This window comes from Neoarius graeffei, chromosome 13 (genome assembly GCF_027579695.1).
Source record: "Neoarius graeffei isolate fNeoGra1 chromosome 13, fNeoGra1.pri, whole genome shotgun sequence".
NCBI classification, from domain to species: Eukaryota; Metazoa; Chordata; class Actinopteri; order Siluriformes; family Ariidae; genus Neoarius; species Neoarius graeffei.
Genome location: NC_083581.1, coordinates 11612480 through 11629599, shown reverse-complemented (window position 1 = coordinate 11629599; position 17120 = coordinate 11612480).

Here is a 17120-nt window from a genome sequence, read left to right as displayed (position 1 = left end):
ACCACGTTTGATCAGTACTCAAGCACCTGTCAAAGAACCATCACTATGTCAAGGTTGAGAAGTGTGAATTTCACATGCATAAGATCTCCTTCCTGGGGTACATCAGTGCTGAGGGGATCAGCATGGACCCCTCCAAGGTAACTGCAGTCACATCCTGGCCTGTACCACCTCAGTGAAGGAGCTCCAACGTTTCCTAGGCTTCACAAACTTTTATCGTTGTTTCATTAGAGGGTTCAGCACCCTCGCAGTGCCCCTGACCTCTCTCCTGAAGAAGGGACCCAAATGCCTCCACTGGAACCCAACAGCCGAAGATGCCTTCAACAGGCTCAAGATGGCTTTCACCACAGCTCCTATCCTTCAACATCCGGACCTGACCTAACCTTTCACGGTCTAAGTGGATGCCTCCGAGATTGGTATAGGAGGGGTTCTCTCCCAACGCTTCGGCGAAAGGTCCAAGCTCCACCCAGTAGCGTTTTTCTCCAAAAAGCTCACTCCAGCAGATAGAAACTATGATGCCTGGAACCGAGAGCTACTGGCCATCAAGCTCGCCTTAGAGGAATGGAGGCACTGGTGGGAGGGTGCCACACACCCCTTTGTCATTTTTACTGATTATAAAAACCTTGAATATCTCAAGAAGACAGAGTCTGAACCCACGCCAAGCCCGATGGGCACTGTTCTTCACCTGTTTCAACTTCACGATATCCTATCGTCCTGGCACCAAAAACACCAAAACTGACGCCCTGTCGTGTGTGAAGGAAATTTAGTGAATGAACATTCCTATTCTCTGTGTTTCTGTGTCCTTGGCTCAATGGCTGGTGATAAGCAGGCTGCCTTGTTTATGCCTGACCACGCATCCGCGGCGCTTAATTAGAGCGCACCGGTTTGTCTGCTTTAACAAAGAGCCGATGTCTAACTTCAAGGCCAAGCCTCGAGCCAATTGCATACAGACACGAACAGTAAGCGAATGCCTTTAGAGTATAATAGATAACAGCCACTAAGACACAACTGAGTGCGCACTCCCAGCATCACTTGAGGTGGTGTTGTCTTCTTCTTCTTTTTTTCCCTGTTTATATCTCTGTTTTATAAGATCAACGATAATAAATAACTGAAAAGACAACTGCCAAGCCTTCTGAGGTGTTTATTAGATGTTTCCATTACATTTTGGCATCCCTGGGTGGGCCCTACATGTCTGATCCTCAGACGACGGGACACTCCCAAGGCCATGGTACGGAACTGAGAACTCGGACGAGAGACCAGACCATCAGGGCTCACCGAACCAGTAAGTGAGAACTTTGCATTCTTGTGTAAAGAAATTAGTGGAAACAGTATTTAAAGACTGATGTAAGAGACGGACAGAAATTTGTCCTGGTCAAGGAGGGCTGCTAAGCTGTGGTACCATCAATGTTTGCAGAAACGGATAAAACAATTTTGAGACAATAAACCGCGAGTATTTTATTGGGTTATGTAAGAGAAAAATCCGCCAAAGTGACGACTGGGTAACGGCTCGCCTACTTGAGAGTGTGAAGTAAGGGGGCGTGTTTTGACGGAATCATGTTCAGTGATTCGTAACTGGGAAAGAATTGAATGTTGCTCCCTTTGTTCTGTGTGAACAGCTGGCCAGTCGTAGGAACGGGATAGAGAGGTTCGATCACGAAGTCGCCAAGACACACCGGTGTGCACACAAAATATTGATGAATTAAGAGTACTGTCCTCCTCCAAATTCTGAAACAGAGAAATAGATCTTGTGCACAAGCATGAGTTGTCTTTGAGGTTGTTGTGCTAAATGATACCTACTTTTAGCTTAAGGTAAATGTCAGATAAATTGTTACTAATAAGAACATACCTAAAAGACTATTGTGTCGCATTTTTGGACATAGTCTAATCTGTTCTTCTTGGAGTTTCTAGGAAAGAAACTCAGCCATTGTTGTCACAACCTATTGATATAACAGTGTACAATGGGGAACAGAAACGGCAAGTTAGGGAAAGAAAAGAAAAAAGCAAATAAGCCTGAGGCTACATGTGCTATAATAAGAAATGGGTGTTCCTATGACAGCCCAAACATCCAGTTTATGAAAACTTCGTATGGCGAGAATTGTTTGGCACAGTTTGACATATGCATAAAGGACTTAGGATTCCCTGAGAAGGGCAGTTTTAGTCCCAAGCAGATAGAACAGTTAGAAGAAAAGTTGAAACGGAAGGAAAAAGAAGAGTCTGCAGATAATGTTAAGTTCATAGGGGACTGGAGGGCGTTTTCTGCATGGAAAGAAGAAACACTTAAGAGAGAGTACAAAAGAGAGAAACGACAGGCAGGGCTCTCACCCTCTTCTCAGTGTTTGAAATTTCAGATGGACCTTGACCTGCAGTCTGCCCCACCACCCCGACACACACTGCCTCCTCAGCAAGGTGGAGCATCACTCCCACAAGCGCCTCACCCACAGAAAGGGGGAAAAGTTGAGACAAAGCAAAAAACTGAGCCTCTGGAATCTCTCCCAGCCTACCAGCCGCCTCCAGCGTCACCGCCTCCCCTCGCTTCTCCGTCACACACGAGATCCGATCTTGCATATGGCGACGGAAGAGACACCCACCTGGACCTGACCACATGCTCACCAGTGGGTCCACAAGGCCATAACCTAAAGTCTGAAGTCCTTCATCTTCCAATAGTGGAAGTGGCTGGAGCTGACAGCGTGCCTCTAGTCCACAGACCCTGGATGACAGCTGACATGAAGGAGTGCATGGCTTCCCTTCCCAACGTGAGAGAGGTAGGAGAGAAGAGACTTGGTAATGAGCTATTGATATTTTGCAGAGAGTTCCGGCCGACCACCCATGAACTTCGCCGCCTACTCATGACCAAGATGGGTATAGATTGGAATAAGGTTTCCAGAGAGTGGCCAGAAGCCGACCAACGGATGGCAATAGTGAGTATAGAAATACCCTCACTGCTCTCTGTGCTCGTCTGATCAAAGCTTTCCCTTGAACATAGACATGACTAAGATCAGTATGCGTAAACAAGAAGATGAAGTGGCATCAGAGTTTCTCGCCTGTCTCACCGCTGCGCACGAGAAACACAGTGGCCTGACCAGACCCGTGACCCTGGCTGGAGTGGAAGGCACTCCTGAGGTCTGGGAAGCGCACCTGCGAAACAGTTTCATGAACGGTATGAATCCAGCAGTGGCCAAGTCAGTAAAGCAGCTCTGTCTCTTGTGGGAAACCGCCAGCCTCACCAAGATCGAGCAGTACACTGTGCACGCAGAAAGGCTGCTGAAAGAGAAGACAAAGTCAACAAAAAGAGACCAAGACCTACACGCCGCCACTCTCACTCTTCTCCAGACTGCTCAGCCTGGACGAAGAGGAAGAGGTCGAGGTAGGGGCCGAGGCAGGATGACCCGGGGTGACCCGTCCTGGATAAAAGGCGCAACCTGTTACAACTGCAATCAGAAGGGACACATTGCTCGAGATTGTCTTCACAGTAGCAGCCAGAGGCCCCATGAGGAGTGCAGCAAAGCAGACTGACGGGCAGACTCCGGGAACGGGCCCTGCACAGAGAATAGGGGAGGTAACACACACACACACACACACACACCTGATACACATACACACACACAGGAACATTCACATAACATTAAACACATTAGTAGCAGCACCTGCATGCAACAGCGAGACTACACAGAAATGCCCGATACACCAGGCCAGATAGATACACCTGAAGTTGCATTAAGTTTGTTAAAATACACAACTACTCCCTTCTCTAAACTCCCTTGTATGCCCCTCACTGTATGTGGGCATGTGTTGACTTTTTTAGTAGATTCTGGAGTGGGACACTCAGTCATACAACAGGGCACTTCCAGTAGACCCACCGCTCAGCACAAATTCTATTCAGACAATGGGCATCTCAGAACGACTTGTAACCGAAACTTTCTCAGTCAAACTCCCGTGTACAAGCGAGGGAGGAATAGTTACATCCCACTCATTCCTCATCTCACATACATGTCCAATAAATTTGTTAGCACGCGATTTGATGTGCAAATTAGGAGTAAATCTCACGTCCACTCCAGATGGACTAACTATTGAAGTAAGTGAAACGTGCAGTGTGCAGTATGGTCTTGGAAGCCCCCTGTATGTGTATGTCTGGTGGCTCTGCTCAGATCAACTCACACAAACTCCCAAACACCTTGTACAGCTCGCACACTTGAACACCTCATCAGTTGACACAGATTATATGAAAGAAGAAGATTTGCATTGCACAGCACATGTTCCCCAAGGGCAAGATGTAGAGTTTGAAAAGACTTGGTTTGCAGACCCCCACGCACATGAAAGACTGACCCTCAAAATTACATATTGGTCTAAACATGATTGCACTGTACAGGTTCATCTTACTTGTTGTCCAAACAGCTGCATCAATGTTCATTGCAGTGTTCTCAAATGTGTTATGCGCGGCCTCATGTCAGAGGACTCTGAGGTCGGCTGCTGCCAGCATGATTTCTTTGACATCGTTAATTCCATACCCCATGTCTCATTAGCAAAGCCACGAGCCGCCCATTGGAAAGATGTGGGGAAATGGGTCAAGAAGTGTGCAGCCAATGGCAATGAATGGTCCCAAACAGAGGACCCTAGTGTGTTGCTTTGCCAAAGGCTTGGGGTCTACAAAGTCATGCTATGTGTATGCATGTTAAGCACAGCATAATATTAGCCACTGATGACCAGGGTCCTGGGGACCCCGGCCATAGTGGCCTGTTTATCTCTGTTTCCACAAGCATAACTCCAGCAGAGGTGCACCCCAAATTGGCGGGAGTTCCAAATTCCATCTGGGCGAAGGGTAAACATGATGTAGGCCTAATAAAGAATGCTGAACCAGTGGTGATCACCCCCAAATCAGATTTCAGGCCTAGACAGACCCAGTACCCACTCAAACCAGAAGCAATCACAGGTATAAGACCAGTCTTTGATTCGTTGCTGAAGGCAGGTGTAATTGTCCCTTGCCCGGACTCTCCAGTGCGCACTCCTATTTTCCTAGTTAAGAAGGCAAGAACACCATCCCAGCCCGATGAGTGGAGGTGTGTCCAAGATCTGCAAGCAGTCAATGCTGCGGTTGTTCCGTGTGCGCCTGACGTCCCTAAAGAGCGCTCTGAAGAGCACACCCACTCTGGGATTGTCTGACCCCAATAAATCATTTGTTCAAACTGTAGATGAAAAGAAGGGTTTCATGACCTCTGTTCTTTTGCAAAAGCATGGGGATAGATTAAGACCTGTAGCCTACTTCTCCAGCAAATTGGACCCAGTGGCGGCTGGACTTCCTGTTTGCCTGCGTGCAGTTGCTGCAGCTGAAAAGGCAGTAGCTGCTTACAGAAATATTGTGGGGTATTCTAACCTCACCTTTTTGGTCCCACATGCTGTCTCCCTGCTTCTGTTGGGGAAAAAAGACATCACATTTGTCAGCACAGAGATGGTTAAAGTATAACACTGTCATACTTGATATGCCTAACATCACTGTGAAACGTTGTGCTGTTCTGAATCCTGCCTCTCTTCTCCCTACAGAGGACGATGGAGAACCACAGGACTGTGTTGCTCTCACTAATGATTTTAGTTTCCCCAGGGCAGACTTAAAGAGCGACCCTTTGGGAAATCCAGACATGGTCCTCTGTGTGGATGCTTCAGCCTCCAGAGACAGGAAAGAACAAAGTAGGCTTTGCCGTAGTCTCAGATAATGAGGTCCTCAAGGCGTCGTGTCTGTCCTCAAACCTGTCAGCGCAGGCCGCAGAGCTCTGTGCCCTTATCGAGGCATGCAAATTGGCTGCAGGGCAATCTGTCAATATTTTTACGGACAGCAGGTACGCATTTGGAGTTGTGCACAATTTTGGCACCATTTGGAAACACAGAAATTTTCTCACTAGCACAGGATCTCCCATTGCACATCATAAACTGGTCTTTGAGTTTTGGGATGCTATTCTACTCCCTAGAGCCATTGCTGTAAGTGTGCTGCCCATACTAACAATACTGATCTTGTGTCTCAAGAAAATGCCAGGGCGGACGCAACAGCTAAGTGTGCAGCCTCAGCTTCCAGTTCACCCTCTAACCTTGCTTTTCCTCAGGTTTCCACCCCCTGTTTACAGCTAGAGGACCTTCAGAGCACTGCTACCCAGGACGAGAGACAAGTTTGGAAACAGGCCGGCTGTATCTTTGCAAACTCGGTCTGGGTTTGTCCCTCGGGCCGTCCCTGTCTACCAAAACACATGTTCCTTTTCTATGCAAAATTGGCCCATGGGCTCACCCATGTGTCAAAAGGGGGAATGGTAGCAGAAGTAAAAGAGATGGTTCACAAAGGGGTTTTCAAATTATGCTGCGAAATTTTGCCAGCAATGCTTGATATGTGCACAACATAATGCAGGTTAAGGTATCAAACTAGCTCAAGCAGCACACCCAATACCAAACAAACCATTTGATCATCTCCAAATGGACTTCATTGAGCTGACACCTAGTGAGAGAAAAAGGTACTGCCTGGTAATAGTTGACATGTTTTCAAAATGGGTTGAAGTATTCCCCACAGCTAAACAAGACTCAGAGGCAGTAGTCAAAGCACTCCTGAGAGACATAATTCCTTGGTGGGGTATACCGAGCAAAATCTCATGTGACAACAGAACACCCTTTGTTAATGCAGCCCTAAAGAAAATAGGAGCATTCCTAGGAATAGACCTGAAACAACATTTTGCCTACCATCCTGCCAGTGCGGGAGCAGTGGAGAGGGAAAGTGGGTCCCTTAAAAATAAACTAAGCAAAGCTTGTGCAGAAACAGGGCTAGGATGGACAAAGGTCCTCCCTGTGGTACTCACACAAATGAGGATGCAAACTAGGCCTAAACATGGGTTAAGCCCATTTGAAATTCTGTTTGGACGAGTAGCCAACACGGGGATAGGGCCAGCCCAAGGAACACTGCCGGACACCATACTGTATGATGATGCAATGTTGAATTACTGTGCAACGCTGTCCTCTGCTTTGAAATCTATCCACAAACAGGTAAAAGAAGTGCTTCCCAAGCACGCTGAGGGACCTCTGCACGATCTACAACCAGCAGACTGGATAGTGGTGAAGGACTTCCGATGAACCAAGTGGAACAAGCCACAGTGAAATGGCCCATTCCAGGTCCTGCTCACGACCCCAACGGCAGTGAAGGTCACAGGCAGAGTGACATGGATCCACGCTAGCCACTGCAGGAGGGTTCCTGAACCGGCTGAGCAGGAGGAAAAGGAAGGCCTAAGTGACCCTGACGCTGACTAAAGCGCGTGAGGAAGAAAGGCATCACTACATGGAACAGTGCGAGTATCACATCAATCACGCATGCACCCTCAATAGGGAAGAGTATTTCAGTATCTAGTCAGTAAACTGGTTTTAGAAGTCCCGAGTTTCTCCAAGCCCCGGTGAGGTGAGGTGGGACGAGGGCCCGCCCTCTGAGTACCAATACACGTCAAGAAGGGCAAGGTTTAACTCTGAGACATAGTTAACATAAGATGAAGGGGGTAAATCATTATAAGCTAGGTCCAGTCGTGGGCCTGAGCATCCTGATCCTGCTGGGGCTCACGGGAGGATTCGTGTGGTGGTTGATACAGGGAACCCAGACTGACACAGAGTTGAGACAAGGGAGACATCCAACTCATAATTTGTATTGGCAGTATGCGAACTTTATAGCTAAACAGGCTAACAGGTCAAATTGTCTAGTTTGCTCCTTGTTTTCTGTCAATGATGTATTTCTGTGTTTCAGAGGCAGCTGACAAATATTGGTTACCAGATGGTAAAAATAGACCCAGACGACTTGTCTGACTGGCCTCCAAACCCACACAAAGACTATATCCCACCGTTTGATGACGTCAGCACAGCTGATACTGTAAGAAATTAGCCCTAGCTTAAAACACTCTTATTTGTGGTTGTTTTCTGTTCTGTTGTTTCCTGATCTATGTATATAGCTTGCTAGCATTAATGTAAGACATCTATGTCTTACAAAACAGCCTTAGCATTATCCCTGTATACTCAATGACGTGTTAAGTTGAATCTCTCCAGGAACTCTTACCACTGAAATTGTGTACATTTCTTTCTTTTAGCAATTATTTTCCTGTAGGATAAAAAGGGGGGAAATGTGAAGGAAATTTAGTGAATGAACATTCTTATTCTGTGTTTCTGTGTCCTTGGCTCAACGGCTGGTGATAAGCAGGCTGCCTTGTTTATGCCTGACCACGCATCCGCGGCGCTTAGAGTACACCGGTTTGTCTGCTTTAACAAACAGCCGATGTCTAACTTCAAGGCCAAGCCTCGAGCCAATCGCATACAGACACGAACAATAAGCAAATGCCTTTAGAGTATAATAGATAATAGCCACTAAGACACAACTCAGTGCGCACTCCCAGCATCACTTGAGGTGGTGTCGTCATCTCTTTTTTTTCCTGTTTATATCTGTTTTATAAGATCCACTATAATAAATAACAACTGAAAAGACAACTGCCAAGCGTTCTGAGGTGTTTATTAGAAGTTTCCATTGCACACGCATCTTCAGCCCGTCTCTTCACGACCAGAAACCTCATCCCATTCTGACACCTGAATGCTTCATCCAGGCGATCACTTGAGACCTCGACAAGGAGAGAAGGGACTCACAACCACAGAATCCTCCAGTCAACTGCCCACCGGGCAGCCTGTACATCCCTAATCATCTCAGGAACAGACTCATCACATGGGCATGCACTTCTCCTACCACTGGTCATCCCAGCAGCCATCGCACCCACCAACTGCTGTGAAACAAGTACTGGTGGGAGAACATGCTGACTGAGATCATTCGTTTCATCTCTTCATGCATGGAGTGTGTCAAGCCAAGGTCCCTCGAACTCCTCCAGCTGGCAAACTATGCCCTCTTTCTGTGCCTCAGAGACCATGGTCCCACCTGGCAATCGACTTCATCACCGACCTGCCGCAATCCCAAGGCAACTCCACAGTTTTGGTCATCATTGACCGCTTCTCCAAGGCACTGAGACTCATCCCGTTATCCGGCCTACCCACAGCATTTCAGACCACTGAATTATTGTTCCAGCACATGTTCCGATACTTTTAGATTAGGTAGATCAGAGAACTTTATTGATCCCTTTGGGAGGGTTCCCTCAGGAAAATTAAAAATTCCAGCAGCATCATTACAGACAAACAGAGGAAAGAAAATAGAGAACTTCTAGATAAATTAAGCATTTACATATACAAAAAAAAAGATATGAAAAAAGTCCAGCAGGAGAAGTATTGCACATTTATATTGCACAATGTCCAGTATTGCTTTTTGTCAGGCTAGGCTACTGCTCCTTCCCATCCTCTGACCTCCTGTTACCCCTCCTCCCCCCCAGAGAGGAGTTGTACAGACTGATGGCGTGAGGGACAAAGGAGTTTTTAAGTCTGTTAGTCCTGCACTTGGGAAGGAGCATTCTGTCATTGAACAGGCTCCTCTGGTTGCTGATGATGGTGTGCAGAGGGTGATTGGCATCGTCCATGATGTTCAGTAGTTTGTCCATAGTCCTCCTCTCTGTCACCGTCACCAGAGAGTCCAGCTTCATGCTGACCACAGAGACAGCCCGCCTGATCAGTTTGTCCAGCCTGGATGTGTCCTTCTTGGATGTGCTGCCCCCCCAGCACACCATGGTGTTAAACAGGACACTGGCGACCATGGACTGATAGAACATCCACAGGGGTTTCCTGCAGATGTTAAAGGACCGCAGCCTCCTAAGGAAGTATAGCCTGCTCTGTCCCTTCCTGTACAGGTGGCTGATGTTGCAAGTCCAGCCCAGCTTGCTGTCCAGCCACAGCCCGAGGTACTTGTAGGAATCCACAGCCTCCACCTCGACACCCTTGATTAGAATTGGTCGTGACCTTGGTCTGGACCTCCCAAAGTCAATGACCAGCTCCTTGGTCTTCGAGGTGTTGAGCTGCAGATGGTTCCTGTTGCACCAAACGGCAAAGTCCCTCACCAGGCTCCTATACTCCTCTTCTCTGTCATCTCTGATCCACCCCACGATGGCTGTGTCATCGGTGAACTTCTGAATGTGACACAGCTCCGAGTTGTAGCAGAAGTCCGCGGTGTACAGGGTGAAGAGAAGAGGGGCCAGCAACGTGCCCTAGGGTGCTCCGGTGCTGCTAATCACAGTGTCAGATGTGATGTATTGCTGTCTGTCGGTGAGGTAGCTGGAGATCCAGGTGACCAGGCAGGGGTCCACTCACATCCTGTTCAGTTTGTCCTGAAGCATAAGGGGCTGGATGGTACTGAAGGCACTCGAAGTCCAAGAAGAGGATCCTCACTGTGCCATTTCCCTTATCCAGATGTGAGTGGGCTCGGTGTAGCAGGTAGAGGATGGCGTCTTCCACACCAACACCTGCCCGATACACAAACTGCAGACAGTCCAGGGTGTGATGCACCCGGGGTCTGAGGAGGCTGAGGAAGAGCCGGTCCAATGTCTTCATCAGATGTGAAGTGAGTGCCACTGGTCGGACGTCGTTCAGCTCGCTGGGCCGGTTCTTCTTGGGAACTGGAACGATGCATGATGTCTTCCAGAGGGTGGGCACTCTCCCCAGCTGCAGGCTGAGGTTAAAGATGCGTTGGAGTGGTTCACCTAGTTCAGCAGCGCAGGTCTTCAGTAGTCAGGGACACCTTATCCAGGCCTGCTGCTTTCCTGGGGTGAAGCTTCCTCAGTTGACCTCTGACCTGGTCTGCAGTAATGCATGAAGGAGTCTGTGTTGAAGTGGGGGAGGAGGGGGCTGCTGCGATGACTGGGGGAGGTGTGTTGAAGGAAGAAGGAGAGATGGCTGCAGTGAGGGGGAGGGTGGGCGGGATATAGGCTGGTTGAACCGGTTGAAGAAGTCATTCAGCTCGTTCGCCCTCTCCACTGTCCTCCCCATGACTCTGGTCTTTGTGTTGTGGCCTGTGATGGTTTTCACACCTTCCCAGCTCTCCCTCATGTGGTTCTCCTTCAGCTTCTGCTCTACCTTTCTCCTGTAACTGTCCTTAGCTTCCCTCCTACTGTGCTGCTTTCATCGTCTCCCTGCTCCTGAAGGCGGCCTTCTTCCTGTTGAGGACAGCTTTGACTTCCTGTTTTACCATGGCTTGTTATTAGGGTAACACCATACAGTCTTAGTGGGGGAGACCACGTCTGCACAGAAGTGACAGTTTGGTTATTTTAGCCAATTTATGTGTGTGTATATGGGTGTTTAGTCTACGTCTAGTTCATATCTAGAGTGTTTATACTGTTTATATTGTCTGTTTGAGTGTTTAGTCTGTGTGTAGTTCTTATCTAATGTTTACACTGTTTATATTGTCTGAGTGTTTAGTCTATGTCTTGTTTTTATCTAGTGTTTATACTGTTTATTTATACTGTTTATATTGTTTGTCTGAGTGTTTAGTCTATGTCTAGTTCCTATCTAGAGTGTTTATACTGTTTATATTGTTGTTTGTTTTTTCAATTATTCTATTATTTATTGCATTGCCTGTTTGCACCGTGGGTCAGAGAGGACTGAAATTTCATCTGTGCTGTATGTCGAGCATGTATAGCATATTTGACAATAAAGTTGACTTGACTTGAAATTGAGGTAATCCGTCAGACAGTCTGTCAGCCCCTCTATGTCCTCACAGTGTGGGCTAAGCAGCACATCCTAGTGCGTGGTGTCATAACAGTCTCTGAGGGCATCTTCCATTTCAGGGGACCACCTCCTGATGGAGCTAGTTGTTGCAGGCTGCCTTTGGACCAGGGGGGTGTACTTCGGCTGTCGACGAACCAGGTTGTGGTCAGACTTCCCTAGTGGGGGGAGGGGTGTGACTCTGTATGCATCCCTCACATTAACATACAGCAAGTCAATTGTCCTGTTCCTTGGTGGACAGTCCACAACCTGGTAAAAAGCAGCCAAAGTAGAATCCAAAGTAGTGTGATTAAAGAACCCAGAAATGATCATAAATGCCTCAGGGTGCAGTGTCTGCAGCCTTGCTGTGACAGAGTGAATTCTCTCACATGCAGCGGCTGCATCTGCCCTCAGAGGGATGTAAACACAGATGGTGATCACGTGACTGAACTCCCTCAGCAGATAATATGGCCACAGGCTAACGGCTAGCAGCTCCAAGTCCGGGCAACATAAGACTGTCTGTGGCAGCAGGGGCGTGGTCAAGCGCCGGTCTGTGACAGGAGGGCGGAGTCAGGGAAGGTGAGTGGCAGAATCACTACACCTGAGAGCAATTAACCGGTTTGTGTGTCTTCCCAGTGACCGCGCCCGATTTAAAGAGGGAGAGCTGAGAGCAGAGGAGAGCGGATGGCTGAACGAGACACTAGTGCGTGTGTGTCTCTGTGTGTATTAAATATACCGATTGTTAGACTGAAAAGTTTGGCAATAAAGCCGTTATTTCCCTCCGATCTCTGTCCTGCCGTCCTCTGTGCTCCACCCACACGTAGCGGACCTTACAGTGGTGCTGGAACCCAGGATCCAGAGTGGAGCACCAACCAAGCAGCCCCATGGAATCCTCCCCGTTCGCCGACCTGGTCCACGCCCTCACCACGGCCCAGCAAAGCCAGCACCAGGCACTCGTCACACTCCGGAAGGAACAAGAGCGGCGCTTTGAAGCCCTGGTGCTGGCCCAGCAGGAAGACCGCGAGGCGTTCCGGCACCTCCTCGCGTCGGCGGGGTCCACCAGCGCTCCGGCCGCGGGCCCGTCTCCCCTCACCAAGATGGGCCCGCAGGACGACCCCGAGGCGTTCATCACGCTATTTGAACAGGTCGCGGAAGCCTCGGGGTGGCCGATGGAGCAGCGCGCGGCGCGCCTCCTCCCCCTGCTAACGGGAGAGGCACAGCTGGCCGCGCTACAGCTCCCCGCCGACCGCCAGCTGGCCTACGTGGACCTCCGCCAGGCCGTCCTCCAGCGCGTGGGGCGCACGCCGGAGCAACAGCGCCACTGCTTCCGCGCTCTGCGATTGGAGGAAGTCGGCCGGCCGTTCGCGTTTGGCCAGCAGCTCCGGGACGCCTGCTGGCGGTGGTTGAGGGCCAACGATCGCGACGCCGAGGGGATCATCGACCAGGTGGTGCTGGAACAATTCATCGCCCACTTACCAGCAGGAACCGCGGAGTGGGTCCAGTGCCACCGCCCGGCGTCGCTGGATCAGGCAATCGAGCTGGCGGAGGATCATTTGGCGGCTGTTCCGGCGGCAGGACAGCAGACGACATCGACCCTTCTCTCCTCTTCTCTCTCTCTCCCTCCTTCTGTGTCCCGTCCTCGCCCCATTCCCCCACCGCGGAGACGGGGGCCGGCTCCACCCCAGCAGGCCCGCCGCATCCGCGGTGCCCTCCCGTTTCTCCCTTCTGTGTCTGTCTCTCCCCCACCTCAGGTGAGTGAGCCCCAGAACACCGGTGCAGAGGGAAAGCCCGGGCCGGTTTGCTGGCGTGGGAGCCGGGCCACCTTCAGCAACAGTGCACAGCAATGGAAGTGGGCATGGTGGTTCGGATCCCCGACGCGCCAGAGGCCGCCCTCGATCGGGCCGGAGCGTATCGCATACCGGTGAGTATCCAAGGGGCTACATATCAGGCGTTGGTGGATTCGGGTTGTAATCAGACCTCAATTCGCCAAAGCCTGGTTCAAAACGAGGCATTGGGGGAAGCACAGGGGGTGAAGGTGTTGTGTGTGCACGGGGATGTTCACAGCTACCCTTTGGTGTCGGTCCAAATTTTCTTCAGAGGGGAAAAATTTATAGTGAAGGCGGCGGTTAATCCTCGCCTTACCCACTCTTTGATTTTGGGGACTGACTGGCCGGGATTTCGGGGGTTAATGACACGCTTAGTAAAGAGTGGGTCCTGCCATTTGACAGGGGGAGGTCCCGGTGTCGCTTTGGCGGGAGCAGCTGTCACAGAGCCGTCTACGTCATCTCCGCATCAGAGTGAGGAGCCGCCGGCTCCTCCTCTCTCTATTGGGGAATCCCTCGCGGATTTCCCATTAGAACAATCGTGAGACGAGACTCTGCGACATGCGTTTGACCAAGTCAGAGTAATCGATGGTCAAACGCTCCCGCCGAACGCCACCCCGTCCTTCCCCTATTTCTCTATTATGAAGGATAGATTATACCGAGTGACGCAGGACACTCAGACGAAAGAGCGAGTCACGCAGCTTTTAATTCCAAAGAGCCACCAGGAATTGGTATTCCAGGCGGCTCACTTTAATCCCATGGCTGGACACTTAGGGCAGGATAAAACACTAGCCCGAATAATGGCCCGATTCTATTGGCCGGGGATTCGCGGCGATGTCCGTAGATGGTGTACGGCGTGCCGCGAATGCCAGTTAGTAAATCCAGCGGCCATTCCAAAAGCGCCTTTGCGCCCTCTACCGTTAAGCAAGACCCCGTTCAAAAGAATTGGGATGGATCTCGTCGGGCCATTAGATCGGTCAACACGAGGGTACCGCTTTATATTAGTTCTAGTGGACTCTGCAACGCAATACCCGGAAGCAGTGCCTCTTCGCAATATCTCAGCACGCAGTATTGCGGAGGCACTCTTCCGTGTCATCTCCCGAGTTGGAATCCCGAAAGAGATTCTGACTGATCAAGGCACCTCGTTTATGTCACGAACACTGAACGAACTGTATGGGTTATTAGGTATTAAGCCAATCCGCACCAGTGTGTATCACCCACAAACGGACGGTTTAGTGGAACGGTTTAATCGCACACTTAAAAACATAATTAAAAAATTTGTAAGTGAGGACGCGCGTAACTGGGATAAATGGCTCGAACCTTTGCTCTTTGCAGTGTGAGAGGTCCCCCAAGCCTCCACGGGGTTCTCCCCGTTTGAATTATTATATGGGCGTAAGCCGCGCAGCATTTTAGATGTGCTGCGAGAAAATTGGGAGGAGGGACCTTCACCAAGCAAAAACGAAATTCAATACGTTATGGACCTGCGCGCAAAACTCCACACGCTCACCCACCTAACTCAGGAGAATTTGCGGCAGGCCCAGGAACGGCAAGCCCGCCTGTACAACAAGGGTACGCGCCTTAGAGAGTTCACTCCGGGAGATAAGGTACTCGTACTGTTGCCCACGTCGAGCTCCAAATTGATCGCCAAGTGGCAAGGACCCTTTGAGGTCACACGGCGAGTCGGGGATGTCGACTATGAGGTGAGGCGAATGGACAGGGGTGGGGCGCTACAGATTTACCATCTCAATCTGCTTAAACTCTGGAATGAGGAGGTCCCCATGGCGTTGGTGTCGGTGGTTCCGGAGAAGGCGGAGCTGGGGCCGGAGGTTCAAAAAGGGACATTGGCATCACGTACCTCTCCGGTCCCCTGTGGAGACCACCTCTCCCCGACCCAACTCACGGAGGTCGCCCAGTTGCAGACCGAGTTTTCGGATGTGTTCTCGCCCCTGCCCAGTTGCACTAACCTCATAGAGCACCACATAGAGACGCCCCCGGGGGTGGTAGTGCGTAGCCGCCCTTACAGGCTACCCGAAGACAAAAAAAAGGTGGTTCAGGAAGAACTTCAGACCATGCTCGAAATGGGCATCGTCGAGGAGTCCCACAATGACTGGAGCAGCCCGGTGGTCTTGGTACCCAAGGCCGACGGGTCGGTCCGGTTCTGTGTCGACTATAGAAAAGTCAACGCGGTGTCTAAATTCGACGCGTACCCAATGCCTCGTATTGATGAGTTGCTCAATCGACTAGGCACGGCTCGCTTTTATTCGACACTGGATTTGACGAAGGGATATTGGCAGATCCCCTTGACTCCACTATCCCGAGAAAAAAACGGTCTTTTCCACACCGTTTGGGTTACACCAATTCGTCACACTTCCGTTTGGGCTGTTTGGGGCGCCCGCTACGTTTCAGTGGCTGATGGACCGGGTCCTCCGCCCCCACGCCACCTATGCGGCCGCCTATCTTGATGACATCATCATATATAGTAATGACTGGCCGAGGCATCTGGAACACCTAAGGGCTGTCCTTAGGTCGCTGAGGCGAGCGGGTCTCACAGCCAACCCAAAGAAGTGTGCGATTGGGCGGGTGGAAGTACGGTATCTGGGCTTCCACTTGGGCAACGGGCAGGTGCGTCCCCAAATTAACAAGACCGCAGCAATTGTGGCCTGCCCGAGGCCCAAGACCAAAAAGGGGGTGAGAGAGTTCCTGGGGCTGGCTGGCTATTATCGTAGGTTTATACCTAATTATTCGGACGTCACCAGCCCGCTGACTGATCTCACTAAAAAGGGGGCACCAGATCCGGTCCAGTGGACGGCGCAATGCCAGCGGGCTTTCTCTGAGGTAAAGGCTGCACTGTGTGGGGGGCCACTATTACACTCCCCTGACTTTTCTCCCCCTTTTGTGTTGCAGACCGATGCGTCGGACAGAGGGCTGGGGGTGGTTTTGTCCCAGGAGGTGGAGGGGGAGGACCGCCCCGTCCTGTACATTAGCAGGAAGCTGTCAGTGCGTGAGGGGCGCTACAGCACAATTGAAAAAGAATGTCTAGCGATCAAGTGGGCGGTCCTCGCCCTCCATTACTACCTGCTGGGGCGCCCTTTCACCCTCTGTTCGGACCACGCGCCCCTCCAGTGGCTCCACCGCATGAAGGATGCCAACGCACGGATCACCCGTTGGTATCTGGCGCTCCAACCCTTTAATTTCAAGGTGGTCCACAGGCCGGGGGCGCAGATGGTCGTGGCGGACTTCCTCTCCCATCAAGGGGGGGGGGAGTCGGCTGCAGGCCGGACGGCTGCCCGGCCTGAGTCGGGCGGTGGGGGTATGTGGCAGTGGGGGCGTGGTCAAGCGCCGGTCTGTGACAGGAGGGCAGAGTCAGGGAAGGTGAGTGGCAGAATCACTACACCTGAGAGCAATTAACCGGTTTGTGTGTCTTCCCAGTGACCGCGCCCGATTTAAAGAGGGAGAGCTGAGAGCAGAGGAGAGTGGATGGCTGAACGAGACACTAGTGTATGTGTGTCTCTGTGTGTATTAAATATACCGATTGTTAGACTGAAAAGTTTGGCAATAAAGCCGTTATTTCCCTCCGATCTCTGTACTGCCGTCCTCTGTGCTCCACCCACATGTAGCGGACCTTACACTGTCTTTACGGAGATATGTCCCGGGTTACACCAGCGGTTGTTTACGTAA